Raw genomic sequence first — 22,568 nt, 5'->3', positions numbered from 1 at the left:
TGTGGCTAAGTGAATCATTTCCTTGTTGATGCTGATGCTCAAGCATGACTATGCTACTGTATGTATGTGTTGTTGCTTTCCCTAGCTCACTGGACTTGATCCAGTGGCTATGATACAGTGACTTGTGCTGTGTTGCCTCACAGTGTGCTACTGTCAATAAATAGCATGGATTTGTGATGTATTCATGCTTGAATAAATTAGTTCATGATGAACTGCTTATGCAGTGATGATTAAGTTACTTGCTTGTGTATGAATTTGCTGTTCATGATTATTTGACAAGCAAATGAATCTGAATCCATCTCTGGATAATGATGCTTTGTATTTGGCTTTACTTTGAATGGTGCTAAGTGTGATGTGACCTCAGTATCCTTGATACTGATTGGTTGCTCACATGGTTGGCTGGATTTTGTTGGCTACTCATCTTTGCTTGCATATTTGGGGATCATACTAAATATGAATGCCAATATGCTTGCCTGTGAAGAAATCTAGGGTTTACTGATGGTTATATGCTTAGGATTTTATGTATAGTCTTTATTAGCTGCTAATCATTGCAATACATCTACTGGTGCTATCTGTGCATAAGATCTTGCTAGTGTGTGCATCTGTGCATGATTGCTAGCTTCTGTGCACAAGATCTGTATCTGGATGATTTCTATTTTAGTGGCTTCTAGACTGGCAGTAATCCTTGGTGAAAACCAAGTGATGATTTTCCCCTTTGAGCATCTGCTCAATCCCATGACTGTGTCATGCATGATTTATGGATTAGATCCATGGGATCTTCTCCAGGAACTAGGTATACCTTGTTCCAGCTCCTAGAGTGAAATATTTTGTTGTTGCAGACTTGTGGTTTGTGTCACAGCCCTTCACCTCCAGGTCTTGGTTGATCTTCTTAGGTCACCATGATTTCTGGTGGCTGAGTGGTTGTGTGTGTTGGTTCTGTTCTTGAGCAAGAACTGGATGAACTATGCTGCTCTAGCTTCACCCTTACCTGGTGAATCCTTATTTGGTCGACTGGTTACTGTTTCTAGGGTTTGTGCTCCATTTATATGAGCCCTACTTCTGTTCTTGCCATGACACACAAGCCTGGCTTGCTTTGGTGACTAAGCTCATGCATTGCCTTGCTGTGGCTTGCCCAGCACACATGAGCTGTGTGCTCTCATATGCTGAAACTTGAGCCCTCTGGTGGTGCTCAGGTTTGGTCTCCTTGCTCTTATCTTGTGCTGTCCAGGCTTTGGACAAGCACAAGTGTGCAGTGACAGTGTGCCTCTGTCCAAACTGAATTCTGTCATACCTTCACTCTGTCCAAACTGAATTTCTGCCTAACACTTAACATTCTGGCTAGCACTTGTTATTTTGTTTTGCAGGTTTTGAAGTTGAATATGACCATGAAGATATTCAAGTCATTTAGTCTAGGTTTTAGTTTAGGACAATATTGTAATCTTCCTTTTTCATTTCTGTTTATTATTCATCAATTCTTGTATCAAGAATATTGTAAAGACAATGTAATCTGTGTTGATTATCAATAAAGCTAAAGTTTTTCTTATGAGCTTTTGATTTATGTAATGTTTATATTCTTGATTACATATTGTATTTAATATTCAATTTGAAATTCAAAGTCATTTGAATTCATAAGTTGTATTTGGATTGTGAATTCAATTTCCATAGTGCTTATTGCTTATTGTTCAATGTATTATAACTTGTCAAATGAAATCATTCCCCAAATCAACAAGATACAAAAGAGATCATGTCGAAATTTCCCAAGCTCACATTGCCTAACCCTAAGTGCAAAATGAGAGAGAACCTCGATCCCTCTTAGGTTTAGTTGCAATAAGCACGAAAATTTCCCCCGTTTTGCGATGAAATGCATATCCCATTTCTAAATCTACCCTTCGTTGTTCCTATGTTCTGGGTTATTACACTCAGCTCCTCCCCGGGTGCAAGCTCGGGCTACCAAGGAGAGCATCTCCGATGTGGCATGTGAGGATGTGTCGACAACGGATGTCTAAGACATTCTGGAGAGTGACCCCGCCGTGGAGAGGTGCTTCGTGGTAGTTTTCCCTCCGAGATGGTTCCGACCATCGGCTCGCCGGCGACACCTTCGATTCTCACCCTGTCGCTGACTCCTGGCTCTCACATAGGAGGACGAGACCCGTCACCTCTCGCCCATGCTCGTGTTCTTGGGCCAGTCGTTGCGGAGCTGAATTGTTATGGTTTCAATGCCTTTTGCTGCATTTGCTTGTTTACACATGCAAGTTACCTTTGGTCCAAAGCAAGAGTGTGGAGATTGATTGGTCAATTTCTTCTATAAATGTCCCTAGACTACCCGGCCATGCAAGGGCTCTGAAAGGGGCAAATCCATCGTGTCCCTCCATTTCACTAGCACAGTAACTTTTCAATCCCGCTTTTCACCTCAACCGTCGGATATGGTAAGTTTTTTATCACCTTTTGCTTGTTCTGTCGAGTCCATGACAGACGGGACCTTATACGTGCGGGGGCCGCCGGTCATAGGCAGCCACACAGGCTCGTTCATGTAACCCTTCTCGTCTGGAGCAGTGAAAACCTAGACGGAGCCAGTCTCTCCTCCCGACCTCCTCCAATCCCCACCTCCTCTTCCGTCCTCCAATCATCCCTCTCCATCCTCCTCCCCCAACCCGTGCCGCCGCCTCTACTCCGACCTCGACGAGCGGCGAGCAGGCGGAGCCGTAGGGGACGACCACGGTGGCGTGCGAGAGGAGGCGCCGCAGCAACGCATCCTGGAGGGGGCCCGGCCGTGTGGAGGTTGCCCAGCGGTGCAGGGCTCGAGATCTCCTTCTCCGGAGGCGGCGAATCGTCCACTGCTGCCCGGGGCTCGAGATCTCCGTCGGCGGCGGGGATGGTGACCGGATGCGAGAAGAGCCCCTTCTGGTGCTACCGGACCTGCAACGGTGGTGGCAGAGTAGGGAAACAAATTATTCCCGCATGTCCCGGGCCGTGAAGAGGAGACGGGAGGAGGCGCGTGGGAGGATACACTGCAGGACCGCGTCTCGGAGGAGGGCGATGGGGCTAGACAGGACGGCCGCGATGGACGGCGAGAGGAGGAAGTTGGCGGCGCGCCGGTGGAGTCGGCAACGCGGAGGGCGGCGGCGCGTCGCCACAGCCGGCTGCTGCGTTTCGGCGGCGGATGCAACCAGGCGTGCCCAGGATCGTCTAGGATTCGCCCCACCCGCGCGAGACATCCATTCCTCCCCTTGCTGCGCGGCTCAGGAATTCGCCTCCGCCCAGTCGCTCGCCTCCAATGGTGCGCTCGTGGTGGTCCGTCTCCACCGGTTCTTGGAGGAGATGATCGTTCTTTCCTCCTCACCCTTCTCCTTGTGGGTAAGCCCCAATCCCTCCCCTCTCTCTGAGATTCACGAATCTGGAGGAGGTCACCAGGATGTGCTTCTCGGCGAGGAGACCTCCGGGAGTGGCCAGGAGGGTCTAGCGGCGTCCGGCATACGTGCCTCGTCGGCGCCAACGCGGCCACTGCAGCTCACGTGGAGCAGCGGGAGGGTCTTGCTGCCAGGAGCTCAATCTCGCCCTCCTCTATTTGAACAACGCCTACTCCACATCCAGGCCTCTCTTTCAGGTTCACTCTTTATCTCCCTCTTCTGCAGCTCTGTACAGAGGAACGTAGTTGTGGAAAAAGCACTACCACTTGGTGTCACAACCGTCAGCAAAATTTGGATTCATGAAAATGACTCTTGGAGAAGGGTTTGTGCTAGATTTTTATCCATTGATGTAGTCTCAGCATTGTAAGTGCAGAAATAAATCCTGGTGAACACAAATCTGATTTGAGTTCATTGCAAGGTTTTCAGTTTTTAGATAATTGTTGTTTTGCTTACATGTCTGCAGGGAAGATGCAGAGGAAATCCTGAGGGCAGTAGAATACATCTCCAAACATGATAAAATGATCTTGATTCGGCTGATGTGGTGCGGTGGTGGCGTGGGACACATGTTGTGAATGCTTTCCTAATCTTGATTTCAAAGGTAGAACATGCACCAGCTTATTCCTTGGTTTCTGCTTCATTTGCTTTTTGTTTCTTAGTGGTACTGAATGTAACTCATTTGTGCATCGTCTCATCTCAAGTTATAGTCACAGACATCAAGCATTTGGGACTGACTGAAATAACACTGGAGCATCTTGTGCTTTCCCAGGCTCCCAGCAGGCCCTTTCCATTGAGAATGACCACATTCACGACATGTTCAGTCACAGGATGGCAGCTTGCAGGAGGAACTCTCAAATGTCCGGGGCTCCACAATATTCTCCCCGCAGCAGCACTCATGCGGTGGCTCAAGTGATGCCCATACCGGTCAGTGGCATATTCACCTCCATCTTTCGCTTTATGTCTTGCTTGATTTGGTTGCATTGCAAGATTACTGTGTGGAGGTAGCAGCAATAGGTATTGTTGTTTGGGCTTTCAGGTTGATCGTTGGAGGTCATTGAAAGATTTATTATGTGGAGGCTTCTCAATTGCTTGGCTACAAGAGCATAATTATAACATCGTTTGACTTGCCATATTTTAATATATGCATCGCTTTATCTCTCTTTTTGGTGGTTGTAATCTATCTGTTCTCTGTCCAGGGTATTTTCTCTGTAGAGATCTCTTTAATCTGGAGTGCTAGAAAGTAGCCTGCCGCAACTAAATATGGTTCCAGGTTAAACTTGGTTCCAGGTTGCTCCTTCGCCCCTCTCATCTATAACTTCATTTTGAGCAATTTCTGACCCCATTTAACTGGTCAGGACCACTTGATCAGGACTGGTCTGGGAATCAATGCGTGGGTACCAATTAATACATCCTCGTGATGAAATATTTATTAGCCTATAAGAACACCACCTCATAGTTAATTCTCTCTGTTACTTTTGTATTAGTTTGTTTTCCTGAAGTTGAATTTTGACCAACTCTATCTTGTCTATGATGATCCAGTTGCCTGAGTTCAGGCTAAATCTCCCGATTCTTTGGTGAAGTCAACATCAATGTATCATTCTCTACGAAATTCGATTATAGTAGCTCAATGGTTGGTATAATTCTTTAATCTTGCATTTACTTGAGCTTCATGAGACAAGCTGAATCATATACATGGGTTCATTTTTCAAACTATTGGTCTGACAGAAAATGGAAAGGGAAAGGAAAAAATACCATTGGCTTATCGAATGAAGTAGCGCTGACTTTGTGTGATAGGACTCTACAAACTTTGACTTTGCTTGATAAATGATGGCAAGTTCTTAATCATCTGGCTACTAGCACTGAAGTATGTTATCTGTGTGCACTGTGTACTGTGAAACATATACTGCATTTTGACCAGATTTACCATATTCACATAAAACAACTACAATATTCGATTTTAGATCCTCTGATTGGGCACCTTGTACCAATCTGCCACTTGAAATGAATATTAGCATGCATTTTACTATATGATTATGTTTGTTAGAAGGTGTGATATGTTGTTTTTTCCTTTCCAGCTTTCTGCCCTTGAATGTGTAAGCATTCATTTCCTACAAAAAAAGCTGCTGCTCCTCAATCATCTAAATCATGATTATGCGGCTACTTCTGTGTGGTTTATAATTGCTCATGTCTATTTTACCTTCTCCAGTTCACTATCCTCATGTATAAGTAATACTCCTAAGTAAATTTGATTTGACTTGGGTAATGTTTGATCTCTTCTCAGTAGTATCCGACTCATTAGGTCTTGTTTCGTCACCATCTTCCAGGAATTTATGGGAACAATGGTTATCTGATGGAATCGTGCAATTATGGCCTTAGGCCAATGCGAGCTGCTGTAAGATATTAAAATCTTTGTTCATAATTTTTTAAAGCAGTGTGCTTGGCAACCCTGCCGTCCAAAGATTCGACTTTTAATTCCGAATTGATGTTTCTTTTATGCGTGAAGGTTGGAGGAAAGAAGAGAAGAAATAATTATCAAGAAGATCAAGGTAACTTTTCGCGGAGGGGTGCCATTCCGAATATTGGTGTCTTTGCACTCGGTGAGTTTCTTCCCCTTCCTCCTCTTCTCTTCTCTCTGTTTACAGATTGCTAGAATGTTTCATCTTGACGTGACGTGACGTGTTAGATACTTATTTTGTTCTTTGCTTAATTGTCACTGCTTGATGGTCAAGGACATCGAAAGTAGAAAAGTGACACAAGTGAAATGGAAAGCACATGCTAGATAATTATAGGTAGAAACACCGTGCCTGCCAACTCTTTTTTAGCTTAACTGATATGCTATTATGGGACGTTAGGTCAGTTTAGTCAAATCTGCTCCCATATGCTAACCTCAATCAAATGCTCCTCCCTGCACTTGTGCTGCAGTCGCGCACTCTGCATCTCTTCCTCATCAACCTATTTACCTCTTTCAGCTTTTAGCTCTGCAAAGTAGACGTGCACTTAAAAATTGGCAGTACTACCCACCGTCTCCTCTCTTTATTCCTTAAATACTTTTTTGGGTTTAAAACTTCTTCTATCCAATGATGGTAAAACTTTGAAAACCCATAGATTAAAGTGATAAGTGAATTAACTTGTGATGATAAAAATAAAGATATTACTAGCCATATGTATGTTAATTATTGTTTCAAACATATGAAAGTCTATTTAAAATTCCAAGCAGGTAGTTCTAGATACTTTCTTAAGAAAACTATGATCGTTTGATTCATGGATAGCTTAGTTAGCAGTATGATGTAAGCAGTGTGCTTCTTTGCTTCAGCTTTAGAAATTAGCTCTGAATAATTGCGTATATGTGTGATTTTAATGTATTGCTATTCTTTTTCCTGGTACCTGCCTGTAGTTTCGGTTATTTGATTTACTATCATTGTTTGGACAACTTGTCATTTCCCCATGCTTTGCTCCTCAACCTTCCATTTTTTTATGTTCAGAGCAAATAAATGATTATTACCTTCAAAATGATGTTTGCCCCACTCAGACCACATTATTTATAAGAATTCAAAATATTTACAAGAATAATTTACCCGTCCTCTGTTTCCTAATATAAGACGTTTTGGCAGGCTTATTTAGCATTCCAAAACATCTTATATTAAGGAACGGAGGTTGGGGTTGCATTTATGATGTATACATATTCTCTGATCACAGTGATTGTTGTTAGCCATACATATATATCCTCATTAAGACATGTGAAACAGGACAGATAAGAAAATAAAGTCCACCTTTACGTGAAAAATATCAAAGCTGGATCCACTGGATTCATCTATCTCAGATTTGACTTTCTGTGGAAAATTATAGAGGACACTATCCATGATATTCTACCTATACAACCGTAAAATCAATGGATTGCCATCCTTTCAATAAAAAGTCTGAAGATATTGTATTATGTTTCAGGTAACAAGAGCAAAGGCTGCTGCTCATTGTTGGGTTCCAGGACTAGGAAGGAGCACTGAAGCTTATACGTTTTAAAGGATCAGGTTTGTGTTTCCATGACCCCCGACTGCCGAAACTCATTTGAGATTAGAAGTTACCATTGTGTTCGAACCACTCTATATTATGTTGAAAACTTGATATAGCAGGCCCACAAAAGTTTACTAGGTGGAAGTTGTAGATTGACACATCAGAAAGCACCATGCAGAGTGTGCAAGGTCCTCCATTCTAATGGGAAATTTGACATTGCTAGAACCAACGATATTCTGAATTTGAGTGTTCTAGAAAACTTCAATAGTAAGTCTCAAAAGAATAAAATTGGTTAAATTAAAGGTACAGTTGAAAATTAGGTAAACCTGACAAAACAAAATATAAATGTGGGTCTATCTGGAATTATACTATCATATAGGAAATAATATTACTGTGTTAGCCTTCGGCTAAGATGAAAAAAAATGGTGCTACCTTCTCGATACAAATATGTTGACAACCAATAATGTGTAGTTCTACCTTTTCTTTTTGCAGTTTTGGTGTTCCATCTTCTCTATCAAAGCCATAGGGCTTGAACCCGCTGCTCTGCTCTAATATGGCAGCAGCTGGGAGTTGGTGACAGAGCAGGTTTGGACGGGGCTACCTTATCGGAGACCTGGGTGGTTTGGATTTCGAATGCCAAAATCCTGTTTTTTTGGTTTAACCCATTTGCCTTATTTATATGTACTTTAGCTCCCCAGTTATATTAGCTATTTAGCTTAGACACCATTAGAGTATTTGTTAAATATGGTCGAAGTGTTATTTGTTAAATGCTTCTACTGCCAGTTGTCTTCCTCAAACAATGCAGCATACATGTAATATTCAGAAAAAGAGTAGAATGAAACATATTATTGTAATATGAGCTATTTACTATGGTGCTACCTTTTAATTCTATCCTTTGTGTTGTATGCCAGTGTATTGCAATTCATTACTTTCTAATCAACCTGGTGTGCAATCAATGTATTAGTTATCTATTTACCCGTTGCCTTTGTGTTTTATTTCTTACTCAAAGGACACATGGCTTTAATTCTGGCTGTCTTTGTGCTGGGGCGCAACGGTGTGCTTTGCATCTATGCTTTGCAATTATACACTTCGTTTAATGCGGTGCTTTTGATTTGAGTTTGCTTTAGGATGTTTAGATGGCAATTAATTTGATGCTGAAGAAATTAGAAATAGTAGCCATCAATATTTTTATCATTGATTCTAGGATTAATAATTATTATTACTTTGATTCTCTGCATTATACAATAAATTTTTATATATAACAGTTCTATTCCTTTCAAAAAAATATTCTATTTCTTCAAGACCTTAGAAGATAATGTGTTGATTATGCTACTAAATTCTACCGGATGGCCAATTATCTTAAACATTTTTATTACCCAAGCATGGCATCGGTCAACCTATCAAAAAGAGCAAAAACATGAATACATTTAAGCTTTGTATGAGTACTAAATTGAGGATAAAACTTATTTGGTTGAAATTCCAACCTGGTTTTGCCACATGCCTCCTGCCTCGTGTGACCATTTGATAGTAACTTGCGATGTAAATAGGAGTTTTCATGCAATAAATTCAACTTTGGATCACATACTTGCGCCCCTTGAGTTTGTACATAATGTTGTACTACGATGTTATTGGACCTTAGCTAAAATCTGCAAAATGTTCATACAAATTTCACCACTTAGATTCTGGAATATATTTATAATGGTCACAATATATTTATAATAGTTACCATCAATTGATAGAGGTCTTAAATTGTTGTATAATAACCAAAATTTGACTGAGAATGGTTGCAGCGTTACTGATGAGTGTGTCCAAGGGGTTGGAGGAGGAAGAGGAGGATGTAGGTGGGGCGGAAGGAGCTGTTGCATCGGAGCAAAAGGGAGTAGCCAAAGGAGGATGGAAGGGCCATCGAGGACATTTCTCAAGCGCACACCGTCGGATGCTATTATAACTCATCCTGGATGGCCACCCAACCAAATGCCCTCCCTTTACCACTACGGTGGCAGCGATGGCGGGAAGAGCATAGCTTTAAAATAAGCCAAAACTTATGGTTTAAATTCTGATTTAATTCCATCGTTTGCGCGATAGCGCAACAGGTCATCTAGTAAGGGTAAAGAGTTCTTCGTAAACTCCAACTCCCCTAGTCGGTTTGGGGGGGGGAGTCCGTTGGACTCCAACTCCCCTAGGTCGGTTTTCCACATGGGAGGAGTCCATCTGGGACTTTAACTCCATCCTTATAGTCGATTTGGAGGAGGAGGCAAGGGTCACCCGACCTCCTATTTAAAGGGGAGGAGAGGGGCTGGCCAATGCAGACCAAGTCGCCCCTCTCCCCAAACCCTAGACTAGGAATCAATGCCCGCCAAGCGGAGGACACGCGCGCGAGGCAGACTACGTGGAGCCCTGGCGCGGAAGGTTCCCTTCCAAGGGAAGCAATACCATCCTTATTGATTATTACCTCTCAATTCTCCACACATATATATTGGGGTTATATCTATTGCTAAAGGGGATGCATGGCACCTTCGACAAGCAGTTGTGGCGCTTCTTCTAGTAGGCACACAATAAAAATACCATACGGCAAAGTAGGCTGATTCGTGCGCCCCAAGAATCTGGGGGGGGGGGGGGGGGCACAGGTATCTTGGCATCTCCCCATATGAACATGCCATTGATGATGCATTGGGTCTGACGAATCCATAAAGATGACGGTGCCTCTGGTTAGAACTAGTTAGAGCCAATTATTTACTGGATCATCCACTCTTGGCGTGCGATCGAAGGAAGGGTCCATCGTTTTGGAGATCCCTCTAGGTCATCAAGCAAAATATTAGACTAGGGATTACCAGCTCCATAGGTGTTGGAGCGGGTACCCTGTTCTAGCTCGACCTATGGCTTGATAGCCTCCCCTTGCGGTTCTGATGGCTGATGTCTACGCACGCTTCTATTCCTGTAGACAGTGTTGGGCCTCCAAGAGCAGAGGTTTGTAGAACAGCAGCAAGTTTCCCTTAAGTGGATCACCCAAGGTTTATCGAACTCAGGGAGGTGGTGGTCAAAGAGATCCCTGATGACCCACAAGTATAGGGGATCGCAACAGTCTTCGAGGGAAGTAAAACCCAAATTTATTGATTCGACACAAGGGGAGGTAAAGAATACTTATAAGCCTTAACAACTGAGTTGTCAATTCAGCTGCACCTGGAAAGCACTAGTAACAGGGGTGATGTGAAAGCAGTAGTAATATTAGAGCAATAGTAACAGTAACAAAGCAGAAGTAACAGTAACACAGAGGCAATGGCACCAGAAAATAGTTGATACTACTTCCAATGTCATATAGGAACGAGTATATGATGATGAGAGATGGACCGGGGTTCCCAGCTATCTACACTAGTGGTAACTCTCCAATAACAAGTAACAAGTGTTGGGTGAACAAATTACAGTTGGGCAATTGATAGGATTGAAATAGCATTAAGACAGAACATCAAGATTATTAATCATGTAGGCATGTTTTCCATATATAGTCGTACGTGCTCGCAATGAGAAACTTGCACAACATCTTTTGTCCTACCAACCGGTGGCAGCCGGGCCTCAAGGGAATCTACTGGCGATTAAGGTACTCCTTTTAATAGAGCACCGGAGCAAAGCATTAACACTTGGTGAAAACATGTGATCCTCATATCACAGCTTTCCCCTCCGGTTGTCCCAATTTCTGTCACTTTGGGGCCTCGGGTTCCGGACAGCAATATGTGCAAACAACTTGTAGATACAATCTAAGCAATAATTATAGAGCTTAAATCTAAGATCATGCCACTCGTGCACTAGTGACAAGCATTAAACACAACAAGATTGCAGCAACAATAACTTCACAAACTTTATAGATAGACTAATCATAATGTAACAATCCATCGGATCCCAACAAACACAACACCGATTACATCAGATGGATCTCAATCATGTAAGGCAGCTCATGAGATCATTGTATTGAAGTACATGGGAGAGAGAGTACCAACTAGCTACTGCTAGAACCCGTAGTCCATGGGGGAACTACTCACGGAGCATGATGGAGGCGGTGGCATCGATGGAGATGGCTTCCGGGGGCACTTCCTCGTCCCGGCGGCGTGCCGGAACAGAGATTCTGTCCCCCGAATTGGAGTTTCACGATGGCGGCGGCGCCCCTGGAGTCTTTCTGGAGTTTCGTCCATTTGTCTCGCGTTTTTAGGTCGAAAGGGCTTATATAGGCGAAGAGGCGGCGCAAGGAGGCGCCTTGGGCCCCCTCACCATAGGCTGGCGCGGCCAGGCCTGGGCCCACGCCGCCTTATGGTGTGGTGGCCCCCTGGCCCGCCTCCGACTCCCCTTTGTTGTTCTGGAGGCTTCCGGGAAAAATAAGATATTTGGTCTTCGTTTCGTCGAATTCTGAGAATATTGCCCGAACAGCCTTTCTGGAACCAAAAACAACAGAAAACGGGAACTGGCACTTCGGCATCTTGTTAATAGGTTAGTTCCGGAAAATGCATAAAAACATTATAAAGTGCGAGCAAAACATGTAGGTATTGTCATAAAACAAGCATGGAACATCAGAAATTATAGATACGTTGGAGACGTATCAATCCCTCTCAAGCAACCCTGCAATTACAATACAAGAAGTCTCTTGTGTCCCCAACACACCTAATACACTTGTCAGATGTATAGGTGCACTAGTTCGGCGAAGAGATAGTAAGATGCAAGTGATATGGATGAATATGAGTGGTAATAACAATCTGAAATAAACATGGCAGCAAGTAAACATGCAGTAGAACAGTAAATAAACGGTGATTCGATATTTGGAAACAAGGCCTAGGGATCATACTTTCACTAGTGGACACTCTCAACAATGATCACATAAATAAATAATTTCTCTTCATTTGTGCTACTTCTCACACTCTCTTGTTGGATAACAAACACCATTCATTGTGTAGGGCTACAAAAACACACCACAAGCAGGAGCAAACAAGCTCCACAACATCTAGAGTTCATATTAAAGTAACCTCTAGAGTGCATAATAGACCGTTGCAATTTAGACCGAGTACTAACATAGCATACACACTGTCACCAATGGCCATGAAAGGGGGAATAGATCACATCAATACTATCATAGTAATAGTTAACTTCATAATCTACAAGAGATTACAATCATAAACTACGCCAAGTACTACATGATGCACACACTGTCAACTTTACATCATGGAGGAGGAATAGACTACTTTAATAACATCACTAGAGTAGCACATAGATTAATAGTGATACAAAGCTCATGATCACATAAAGATCACACCATGGGAGAGAGATATGAACCACATAGCTACCGGTAGAGCCCTCAGCCCCGGGGGAGAACTACTCACTCCTCATCATGGGAGACAGCAATGGCGATGAAGATGGCGGTGGTGTCGATGGAGATGACTCCGGGGGCACTTCCCTATCCCGGCGGCGTGCCAGAACAGAGACTCCTGTCCCCCGAAACGGACTTTCGCGATGGCGGCGGCGTCCCTGGAGTCTTTATGGAGTTTCGTCAATTGGTGTAGGGTTTTTACGTCACGAGGGGTTATATAGGCGAAGAGGCGGAGTCGGAGGCGCAGCAGGGCTCCCGCACCACATGGCGGCGCGGCCAAGGTGGGACCCACGCCCCCCTATGGTGTGGGTCCCCCTTGGCCCCCCTCCGGCTCTCCTTCGGTGTTCTGGAACATTCCGGGGAAAATAAGGCCTTGGGTTTTTGTTTCGTCGAATTCCGAGAATATTGCCCGAACAGCCTTTCTGGAACCAAAAACAACAGAAAACAGGAACTGGCACTGTGGCATCTTGTTAATAGGTTAGTTCCGGAAAATGCATAAAATCATTACAAAGTGTGAGAAAAACATGTAGGTATTGTCATAAAACTAGCATGGAACATCAGAAATTATAGATATGTTGGAGACGTATCAAGCATCCCCAAGCTTAGTTCCTACTCGCCCTCGAGTAGGTAAACGATAACAAGAATAATTTCTGAAGTGACATGCTACTATCATAATCTTGATCAATACTATTGTAAAGCATATGAGATGAATGAAGTGATTCAAAGCAATGGTAAAGATAATGACTAAACAACTAAATCATATAGCAAAGACTTTTCATGAATAGTACTTTCAAGACAAGCATCAATAAGTCTTGCATAAGAGTTAACTCATAAAGCAATAGATTCTTAATAGAAGGTTTTGAAGCAATATAAAGGAAGATATAAGTTTCAGCAGTTGCTTTCAACTTCAACATGTATATCTCATGGATAATTGTCAACACAAAGTAATATGATGAGTGCAAATAAGCAAGTATGTAGGAATCAATGCACACAGTTGACACAAGTGTTTGCTTCTAAGATAGAAAGAAGTAGGTAAACTGACTCAACACAAAGTAAAAGAATGGCCCTTCGCAGAGGGAAGCATGGATTACTATTTTTGTGCTAGAGCTTTTATTTTGAAAACATAGAAACAATTTTGTCAACGGTAGTAATAATTCATATGTGTTATGCATAAGACATCCTATAAGTTGCAAGCCTCATGCATATAATACCAATAGTGCTCGTACCTTGTCCTAATTAGCTTGGATTTCCATGGATTATCATTGCATTACATATGTTTGAACCAAGTGTCACAAAGGGGTACCTCTATGCCGCCTTAACAAAGGTCCAAGGAGATAGATCGCATTTGATTTCTCGTTTTTGATAGATCTCAACTTAAGGACATCCATACCGGGACAACATAGAAAAAAGATAATGGACTCCTCTTTAATGCATAAAAATTCAACAACATATAATATTCTCATAAGAGATTGAGGATTAATGTCCAAACTGAAACTTCCACCATGATACATGGCTTTAGTTGGCGGCCCAAAGTTCTTCTCTAACAATATGCATACTCAAACCATTTGATCATGATAAATCACCCTTACTTTAGACAAGACGAACATGCATAGCAACTCACATGATATTCAACAAAGGTGTAATAGTTGATGGCGTCCCCAGAAACATGGTTACCGCTCAACAAGCAACTTATAAGAAATAAGATACATAAGCTACATATTCTTTACCACAATAGTTTTTAATGCTATTTTCCCATGAGCTATATATTGCAAAGACAAGGAATGAAATTTTAAAGGTAGCACTCAAGCAATTTACTTTGGAATGGCAGAGAAATACCACATAGTAGGTAGGTATGGTGGACACAAATGGCATGGGTTTTGGCTCAAGGTTTTGGATGCACGAGAAGCATTCCCTCTCAGTACAAGGCTTTGGCTAGCAAGGTTGTTTGAAGCAAACACAAGTATGAACCGGTACAACAAAACTTACATAAGAACATATTGCAAGCATTATAAGACTCTACACTGTCTTCCTTGTTGTTCAAACACTTCACCAGAAAATATCTAGACTTGGAGAGACCAATCAAGCAAACCAAATTTCAACAAGCTCTACAGTAATTCTCCACTAATAGGTTCAAAGTACATGATGCAAGAGCTTAAACATGATCTATTTGAGAAATCAAAACAATTGCCAAGTATCAAATTATTCAAGACATTATACCAATTACCACATGAAGCATTTTTTGTTTCCAACCAAATAGCAATGAACGAAGCGGTTTTCAACCTTCGCCATTGATACGTCTCCAACGTATCTATAATTTCTGATGTTCCATGTTTGTTCAATGACAATACCTACATGTTTTGTTCACACTTTATGATGATTTTATGTGTTTTCCGGAACTAACCTATTGACGAGATGCCGAAGTGCCAGTTCCTGTTTTCTGCTGTTTTTGGTTTCAGAAATCTTACACAGGAAATATTCTCGGAATTGGACGAAATCAAGGCCCACGATCTTATAATTCCACGAAGCTTCCAGAACACCGAAGAGGGACCAGAGGGGAGGCCCAGGGCCCCCACACATGGTGGCGGCGCGGCCAAGGGGGGCGCCCCCCTGGTGTGTGGAGCCCCTAGACCCCTTCCGACTCCGACTCTTCGCCTATATAAGTCTTCCTGACCTAAATCTTCGGGACGAATAAGCCACGGTACGAGGAAAGTTCCAGAGCCGCCGCCATCGCGAAGCCAAGATTCGGGGGACAGAAGTCTCTGTTCCGGCACGCCGCCGGGATGGGGAATTGCCCCCGGAAGGCATCTCCATCGACACCACCGCCATCTTCATCGCCTCTGCTGTCTCCTATATGAGGAGGGAGTAGTTCTCCCCCGAGGCTGAGGGCCCTACCGTAGCTATGTGGTTCATCTCTCTCTTTGTGATCTAGTTGAATATCATCTATGTGCTACTCTAGTGATGTTATTAAAGTAGTCTATTCCTCCTCCATGATGTAATGTTGACGGTGTGTGCATCATGTAGTACTTGGTATAAGCTATGATTGTGATCTCTTGTAGATTATGAAGTTAACTATTACTATGATAGTATTGATGCGATCTATTCCCCCTTTCATAGCTATTGTTGACAGTGTGTATGCTATGTTAGTACTCGGTATAATTGCAATGGTCTATCATGCACTCTAAGGTTACTTAAATATGAACATCAGATGTTGTGGAGCTTGTTAACTCCGGCATTGAGGTGCTCTTGTAGCCCTACACAATGAATGGTGTTTGTTATCCAACAAGAGAGTGTAGAGTAGTTTCAGTTATGTGATCAATGTTGAGAGTGTCCACTAGTGAAAGTAGGATCCCTAGGCCTTGTTTCCAAACATCGAATCTCCATTTATTTACTGTTCTGTTGCATGTTTACTCGCTGCCATATTTTATTCAGATTGCTATTACCACTCATATTCATTCATACCACTTGTATTTCACCATCTCTTCGCCGACTAGTGCACCTATACATCTGACAAGTGTATTAGGTGTGTTGGGGACACAAGAGACTTCTTGTATCGTAATTGCAGGGTTGCTTGAGAGGGATATCTTTGACCTCTTCCTCCCTGAGTTCGATAAACCTTGGGTGATTCACTTAAGGGAAACTTGCTGCTGTTCTACAAACCTCTGCTCTTGGAGGCCCAACACTGTCTACAGGAAAAGAAGTGTGAGTAGACATCAGCCATGAACATTAAAAGTAAAGCTAAGAACACCAGTGTTCATATGAACAAGCGGAGCGTGTCTCTTTCCCACACATGGATTGCTAGGATCCAAATTTATTCAGAGAATGAAAATAACAAAACAAAAATAAAACACACAGACGCTTCAAGTAAAGCACATAAGATGTGACAGAATAAAAATATAGTTTCACTAGAGGTGACCTGATAAGTTGTCGATGAAGAAGGGGATGCCTTGGGCATCCCCATGCTTAGATGCTTGAGTCTTCTTGAAATATGCAGGGATGAACCACGGGGGCATCCCCAAGCTTATAATTTTCACTCTTCTTGATCACATTATATCATCCTCCTCTCTTGACCCTTGAAAACTTCTGCCACACCAAACTTCTCATAAACTTCATTAGAGGGCTTAGTACTCAAAAAAAAAACTTTAATCCACTTTAGTCCTGTAGTGACACATTGGAAGAACTCAATAAAACATTAGCTACAGCTCTCCACGTCTAGAAAGCCTTACTTAAAGTTCACAAGAGACAATGCAAAAAACAAAGACAGAATCTGCCAAAACAGAACAGCCAGTAAACATGATTTTTTTCGAGGTACTTCCGTTGCTCAAATCAGAAAACTCAAAACTAATGAAAGTTGCGTACATATCTGAGGATCACTCATGAGTTTTCGCAGATTTTTCTGAGTTTCCTACAGAGAGACCTACTCAAATTCGTGACAGCTAGAAATCTGTTTCTGCGCAGAAATCCAAATCTAGTATCAACCTTCTATCAAAGACTTTACTTGGCACAACAATGCAATAAAATAAAGATAAAGAGAGTTTGCTACAGTAGTAACAACTTCCAAGGCACAACAAAACAGTAGCAAAATAAAAACATGGGTTATCTCCCAAGAAGTGCTTTCTTTATAGCCATTAAGATGGGCTCAGTAATTTTAATGATGCTCTCACAAGAAATAAGAGTTGAAGAAAAATAGAGCATCAAAAGCAAATAAGAAATACTTTTAAGTCTAACCCACTTCCTATGAAAAGGAATCTTGTAAATAAACAAGTCATATAAGCATAATGCAATAAGCATAGAAGGGCAACACAAGCGCAACTTCAAGATTCTCAACATAAAGGGGGGAAACTTAATATTATTAAGATGCATATAACCATGTTTCCCTCTCTCATAATAACTTTCAGTAGCATCATGAACAAACTCAACAATATAACTATCACATGAAGCATTCTTATCATGAGTCTCATGCATAAAATAATTACTACTCCCAACATAAGCATAGTCATTCTTATTAATTGTAGTGGGAGCAAATTCAACAAAGTAGCTATCATGATTATTTTCATCACCATAATCATCATATATAGGAGGCATATTGTAATCATAATTAATTTCTCCTCAATAGTAGGTGGACTGAAAATATGATAGTCATCATTGTAATCATCATATATATGAGGTAAAGTATCATTAAAGTAAATTTTCTCCTCCATGCTCGGGGGACTAAAAATATCATGCTCATCAAAACCAGCTTCCCCGAGCTTAGAATTTTCCATAGCATTAGCAACAATGGTGTTCAAAGCATTCATACTAATAACATTGCCATTAGCATGCATATAAAGTTTCATAGGTTTTTTAATTTTCTCTTCAAACACCTCATGTCCTAACTCAAGATAAATTTCATAAAGATCTCTAATTTTTTTGTTGTTTTCCATTAAGCCTAACTAGTGAAATAAAAACAAGAAACAAAAAGATACAATTGCAGGATCTAAAGGAAATAGCTTCGAGCACTCACACACCGGCAACAGTGCTAGGAAATAGCTTAGTAGTCGGAGGATGTGAATACCTTTTACCTTACCTCCCCGGCAACGGCGCCAGAAAATAGCTTGATGTCTACGCACGCTTCTATTCCTGTAGACAGTGTTGGGCCTCCAAGAGCAGAGGTTTGTAGAACAACAACAAGTTTCCCTTAAGTGGATCACCCAAGGTTTATCGAACTCAGGGAGGTAGAGGTCAAAGAGATCCCTCTCAAGCAACCCTGCAATTACGATACAAGAAGTCTCTTGTGTCCCCAACACACCTAATACACTTGTCAGATGTATAGGTGCACTAGTTCGGCGAAGATATAGTAAGATGCAAGTGATATGGATGAATATGAGTGGTAATAACAATCTGAAATAAATATGGCAACAAGTAAACATGCAGTAGAACAGTAAATAAACGATGATTCGATATTTGGAAACAAGGCCTACGGATCATACTTTCACTAGTGGACACTCTCAACAATGATCACATAAATAAATAACTTTTCTTCACTTGTGATACTTCTCACACTCTCTTGTTGGATAACAAACACCATTCATTGTGTAGGGCTACAAAAGCACACCTCAAGCCGGAGTAAACAAACTCCACAACATCCGGAGTTCATATTAAAGTAACCTCTAGAGTGCATAATAGACCGTTGCAATTTAGACCGAGTACTAACATAGCATACACACTGTCACCAATAGCTATAAAAGGGGGAATAGATCACATCAATACTATCATAGTAATAGTTAACTTCATAATCTACAAGAGATTACAATCATAAACTACGCCACGTACTACATGATGCACACACTGTCAACTTTACATCATGGAGGAGGAATAGACTACTTTAATAAAATCACTAGAGTAGCACATAGATTAATAGTGATACAAAGCTCATGATCATATAAAGATCACACCATGGGAGAGAGAGATGAACCACATAGCTACCGGTAGAGCCCTCAGCCTCAGTGGAGAACTACTCCCTCCTCATCATGGGAGACAGCAATGTCGATGAAGATGGCGGTGGTGTCGATGGAGATGACTCCGGGGGCACTTCCTCGTCCCGGCGGTGTGCCGGAATAGAGACTTCTGTCCCTCGAAACGGAGCTTCGCGATGGCGGCGTCGTCCCTGGAGTCTTTCTGGATTTTCGTCAATTGGTTTTGGGTTTTTACGTCACGAGGGGTTATATAGGCGAAGAGGCGGAGTCGGAGGGGCAGCAGGGCTCCCTCACCACATGGCGGCGCGGCCAGGGTGGGACCCGCGCCCCCTATGGTGTGGGTCCCCCTTGGCCCCCCTCCGGCTCTCCTTCGGTGTTCTGGAACATTCCGGGGAAAATAAGGCCTTGGGCTTTTGTTTCGTCGAATTCCGAGAATATTGCCCGAACAGCCTTTCTGGAACCAAAAATAACAGAAAACAGGAACTGACACTGTGGCATCTTGTTAATAGGTTAGTTCCGGAAAATGCATAAAATCATTATAAAGTGTGAGCAAAACATGTAGGTATTGTCATAAAACTAGCATGGAACATCAGAAATTATAGATACGTTGGAGACGTATCAATGGCCCAAATGAAAATTGGAACATTCCGTTCTGACGGACCTTTGACCCAAGGAAACCGTTGCATCAAATGAGCTATGAGCCAGCCTCCAACAATTGCTTCCAGAGTCACTGGATAGCTTTTTGTCTTCGAGGACGAGGCGGCAGTGGACGGTCGAAGGGAAAGTCCCTGTCGCCCATGAAGTCTGCCCTCCTCCTTCGATTCCTCTCGGACATGAGTTACGTGCGCCAGCTTTTGGAGTCGATGACGTACGCCGGATCGGTGCGGAGGCACGATGGCAGGTACCGCCTCCTTCGCTGGATCTCGACGGTTCTATCTGGCTCGCGCGCAGGCACGGGAGGGACGGGCACCCGGCGGTAGCTGAGCCGCCAGCCGCCAGGCAATTGCACGCTCGACCAGGCGTCGCACGACATCTAGTTCCCGTGCATCAGCCTCCCCACGTTGACGGGCAGCGGCAGCGTTTGCGTCCGCTCCCCCTTCTTGGTGCCGCTGCCGGACGCCTCGAAGTCCTTTTTCTTCCCCATGGTGCTGCGGCGACGCGCGACGGTGGAGGTGGGAGTGGAGGTGTAGACGAGGGCAGGAACTGTGTCGGTCGACTTTTAAGACCGGCCGCGCGCGGGAAATGATGCTATTTGAAGGCGGCGCAGAAGTCTAGCCGCCGCCCGCCAGTGCGCACGCAGAACAGGTAGCCGCAACATTGAAGGGGAAGGTTGCAGCGCAGACGCGAAAGCGCTGGCCGCGGAAGCACTGGCCGCGGAAGCGATGCCCTTGATACAGTGCGCCGCGTTTGCGTCGCTGCGGACGCCCCGGACACGATGCATCGCCCCGCTGGAGCAGGGTGCAAACGCATTTCTGATCCACACGAACGCAAACGGTCGCACAGCATCCGCCTCCTAGTTGGAGATGCCCTTAGACTGCGGCTACAAGAATGTAGAAGTGGAAACTGACGCACATGAGGTCATCAAGCTTATTAAAGACCCAAGCAGAAGAAGGCTTCTACTCGTCTTAGCGGAATGTTTTTAGTTTCAAACTTATCTTCGTAGGTCAGCTAGCTAATGAAGCTCCTTAGAGCATCTCCAGTCGCGTCCCCTAAAGCGTCCCTCAAAGGGATTTGGGGCGCGCCGGACAGAAAATGCGTTCCAGCCGCGTCCCCCAAAGACCATTTTTGTCCGGCGCGCCCCGATACGGTGTCCGGCGCCCCAAGCCTGTCCCCGTCCCACAGGGGACACACCGGGGACGCCGGACACAACGAAAAGCGAGACGGGGAGTGGCGGGGCCGACCCGTCAGCGGCACAGGGAAAATTCGTCTCACACTCCCGCCAAATCCCGTCGCTCCCGCCAAATCGCGCCTATACCGCCGCGCATTTCCTGCCGCCGATTCATTTCTCCTATCCCGCCGATTTGTTTCTCCCTCCCGCCGTCCACCCGCCGGCGCTACCCTCTCCACATGGCGCCGCCGACAGCCCCCAAAAAGATGGCGAAGAAAGCGGCCAAGAAGCCGCCGGGCAATGGGACGAAAGGGGCGATAGCACCGTTCGCGAGGCCGCGGAAGGCGCCGGCTTTGAAGAAAAAGCCTGAAGGATGGACCGACGATCAATGACAGCAAGATTGCTTGCGCCGGAAGCTATCGACGGTGGAGCGGAAAGGATGCAGGGCGGCGGAGCTGGAGAAGAAGGCTCTAGCGGCGCGCCAGCACCAGCACATACTGGCCGGGTGTATCGCCGCCACCAACGCGAGCCCATATAGTACGAACGTGCCGGTGTACGTTCCGGGAGTCTTCTCTCCGTCGTCATCCGCCTTCTACAACGACGGCCCCTCCGGCACTCCCGGGTGCGTGACGCCTAACTTGTCGCCGCACTACCAGGATGCGCTGCCGCACGGCGGCTTCAATCCCAACAACCTCTACTCCCCGGCGTACGAGCAGCGCGAGCCAGGACCCGGTCCGGACGGCGGCCCTTTCACCGGCCGCAGGGGTCCGCTCGAATACGACGGCGCCGGTGCTGAGGAGGACGGCGGGTTTGAGGAGGAGGACGACGAGGAAGAGGACGGGGTGGAGGACGACGAGGAGGACGACGATGAGGACGAAGAGGGCGGCGAGGAAGAGGACGACGAGGGTGCCGGTGACGATGATCTCGTGGAGGTAGACGCGGACGGCGTGAGGACGAAGAAGAAGAAGAAGAAGGCGTCGGGCACACGAGGCCCGAAGTGGACGCCTCTGGAAGATCTTTGTCTGTGCGAGTCGTGGGCGACGGTGAGCCATGACTCCATCATCGGCGCCAACCAAAAAAGCGGGAAGTATTGGGCGAGGATCAAGGCCAAGTTCGATGAGCGCAAGCTCATCAACAGCGAGTACAAGAAAGTGCCAATGAAGAGGAGCCAGAAGGCAATGTCAATGCGATGGGACATCATCCAGGCGTCGGTGAACTCCTTCCATGGGTACCATCAGGACTTAGAGACCAGAGGCGACAGCGGCGCCGACGTCGCCCAACTGGTACGACTCTTTCTTCCATAATCCGTAGCGCCTACATTGTGTTCGATGAAATGACTCTGCTTCCTTTGGTTAGTTTGATAGGGCCATGGAGGTTTACGCGAGGAACTCAGATGGGCATAAGCCGTTCGCGCTGATGCATTGCTATAGCAAGCTCAAAGGGAATGAGAAATGGTGGTTGACGCGCCTGTCGCTGTCCAAGGTTTAGGACGCCATTGATCTGGACGCGCCGCTGGCAACTTCGACAGG

At 44.4% G+C, this 22,568-nt stretch overlaps 2 long non-coding RNA genes across 12 annotated transcripts; both read left to right on the top strand.

Annotated features, from left to right (window-relative positions):
• Window positions 1-2,407: 2,407 nt before the first annotated feature.
• On the top strand, window positions 2,408-5,990 carry LOC127303824 (uncharacterized). 11 transcript variants are annotated; one of them, XR_011756002.1, is made up of 8 exons: window positions 2,408-2,426; window positions 3,633-3,770; window positions 3,871-4,005; window positions 4,174-4,328; window positions 4,441-4,859; window positions 4,944-5,034; window positions 5,729-5,796; window positions 5,908-5,990. It is a non-coding gene; the product is annotated as an uncharacterized lncRNA (long non-coding RNA). The 11 variants fall into 11 exon arrangements; XR_011755991.1 differs by lacking the exon at window positions 2,408-2,426 and adding an exon at window positions 5,130-5,268 and having other exon boundaries at window positions 2,481-3,770; XR_011755999.1 differs by lacking the exon at window positions 2,408-2,426 and adding an exon at window positions 5,130-5,234 and having other exon boundaries at window positions 2,482-3,770; window positions 4,441-4,794.
• A 40-nt stretch (window positions 5,991-6,030) lies between these two features.
• LOC139838584 (uncharacterized) lies at window positions 6,031-8,322 on the top strand. The gene is made up of 2 exons (XR_011755984.1): window positions 6,031-7,429; window positions 7,905-8,322. It is a non-coding gene; the product is annotated as an uncharacterized lncRNA (long non-coding RNA).
• Window positions 8,323-22,568: the final 14,246 nt, after the last annotated feature.

Source organism: Lolium perenne, chromosome 1, assembly GCF_019359855.2.
Source record: "Lolium perenne isolate Kyuss_39 chromosome 1, Kyuss_2.0, whole genome shotgun sequence".
Classification (NCBI taxonomy): Eukaryota; Viridiplantae; Streptophyta; class Magnoliopsida; order Poales; family Poaceae; genus Lolium; species Lolium perenne.
This window is presented reverse-complemented; position numbering and strand designations above follow the sequence as displayed.